This window comes from Belonocnema kinseyi, chromosome 1 (genome assembly GCF_010883055.1).
Source record: "Belonocnema kinseyi isolate 2016_QV_RU_SX_M_011 chromosome 1, B_treatae_v1, whole genome shotgun sequence".
Lineage (NCBI taxonomy): Eukaryota > Metazoa > Arthropoda > Insecta > Hymenoptera > Cynipidae > Belonocnema > Belonocnema kinseyi.
The window spans coordinates 171092048-171094528 of record NC_046657.1 but is presented as its reverse complement, the minus strand read 5'-3'; positions in this window follow the sequence as shown (position 1 = coordinate 171094528).

The following is a 2481-nucleotide window of genomic DNA, read 5'->3' as shown; positions in this document are numbered from 1 at the left end:
GGAATGGACAGGCGTTTCTGGATCGCTGGCGACACAAGGGGTAACATGGCACTTTATCCCCCCAGGAGCTCCTCACTTTGGAGGCCTCTAGGAAGCCGGGGTCATGCTGATTAAGACACATCTCCAATGCGTTTTGAGAACCCGCAGGCTCACATATGAAGTGTTTAGTACGCTGTTAGCTAGCATCGAAATGGTTCTCAATAGTCGCCCACTCACTGCATTGACAGACGAACCTGACGATCTCGATGTCCTAACTCCAGGTCACTTTGCAATTGGAGGGCATTTGATTTCAATACCCGACCTCGAAATGCAAGGGCAAAGTCCCGATCAATTCCCCCATTGAAAGCTAGCCAAAGCTCTCCGCGACCCATTTTGGGTCCGTTCGAGTCTCGAGTACGTAAATACACTTCAGCAGAGAATAAAATGGACTCGACCACGAAAGAACCTCAAGGTCGGAGATATGGTTGTAGTTGTCGACCGCACTCTCCTGTTAGTCAATGGACGAGGACCTCTGGCTCGCGTTCTTCAGATCCATCCGGGCATGGATGGTTTTGTACGAGTTGCCACCATCAGAGCCTCCACTGGCGAATATATGCGACCAATCACGAAGTTTGCACCGCATGTTTGATTTCAACTTGTCTCCAGTAGAGGGCGCCACGCGATAGCCGTCCATTGTCTCGTGTGAACCAAGTGATATCAAGTGAATCGAGTGCAATAAAGTGAATCAAATGCAGTTATTTAACTGTCATTGAGTGTAAGCATTCTATGAAAGTTTCCAAGAATTAATACAGTTATCAAACAGGTGCATCGAGTTTTATTTCTCCGCTCTCCTGTCACCCCCTCTCCTCACGCAGAAGAAACAGAAATAAAAATTACACATCCTATCAAAGAATGATTACTGAAAGATTTATAGTTCTTCTCAGATTGATCAACTTTTGTGTATTCTTTTTTAAATAACTTGTACCGTTTTTTTCAAAAGATTATTCTTTTTATTTTCAATATTTAATTTTCAATGATCATTGACAAATTTGCAGTTCTTTTTTGGGTGAACAACTTTGGTCTCTTAATTTTTGTGTGCGTCTTGAGTCGTTTTCCAAAAATTTAAATTTTTATTTTCAATGCCAGTTTTTACGATTCAAACAAAAACTGCGCATCCTATCAAAAAATGATTACAAAAAATATGTAGCTCTTTTTCGGTTGAACAACTTTTGTCCATTAATTTTTTTCATAGCTTGTGTCGTGTTTAAAAAATCTCAATTTTTTATTTTCGATGCCATTTTTTACCAATAAAACAAAAACCATGCGTTTTATCGTGAAGTGAATATTCAAAAGTTGTCCCGCGCTTACAGACAAAAACGACGACAGATAAACAACACCGTCATACCTGTTTTTTCGGTCAGGTTTCACATAAAAGCAATACTTTCTCATTATGATGAAAATTTGAAATTGTTCAAACCTAAAAAATGTTGTACAGTTTCATTAGTGCCCACTAAAAAGTATGAGAATACACGGAAAATTTAGGAATATTTAAAAGTATATTTTTATTTTTCGAAATCGAAAATAAAAGAAGAAAAAAGTATTAAGTTTTTGGTATAAATTACCAAATTCTTTTTAACTCACCTCGTTGATGTGTTTATAGGTCTTGATAAGATCAACGCTTAACTTCCGAAGTGGGGCTGTACTGGGATCTCGAAACCTATGGGGTATGCGAGCTTGCATGGCATGGATATCGGCAGGGGTTTCTTGAGGAACCCCGCCGGAACCCACGCCACCACCACCTCCTGACCCACAAACCGCTGCTGGAAGAGGTTCCTCAGCAACCAAGCGACCATAAAGAGGTGCACCTCCCGCAGCCGTCCTCCCACCGCTCACTGTAAGAACATCACATGTGTCTTAGAATACAATCAATATAAGACGTGCGAAAATACATAAAGACGTGTTTAAAGTTTGGGGGAAAACATTATAGCCTCCCTCCCCCAACCCTCTTTCACAATCTGCACTTATTACCCAACATACTGTTCAACAAAAATGGTGATTTATTCAAAATTAAAATTTATGAATCTAATGAAAGAAACGTCTCATATTATCGGATGATACTCTGTAATACTAGGCATAACTATAAATATTTAATACACTTTTTTCTTATTAACTGTTTATATTTTTAAGTCTTTTTCTCTCCCAAAGTTTAGTGTAGTGCATAGGCGGACGAAGCACATTGATTGCTTCCCCCATGCAGCGCACAGTGGGCCAGAATCCACAAAAAGTAGACAAAAATCGAATATTCAACCGATTCACTTGAAAGTCGGTATAAAGGGGGTTTCGGCATTGCTAATGCCGAATCTAATATCAAAATATCAACATTGAAAATAGCGGATCCAAAATGGAGACTGAAAAACTCTAAAATGTTCTATTCTCACGAAAATCGGTATACGGGCGTTTTCGAATCACTGAAACTGAATTTGGCAACAAAAATCCAAAATT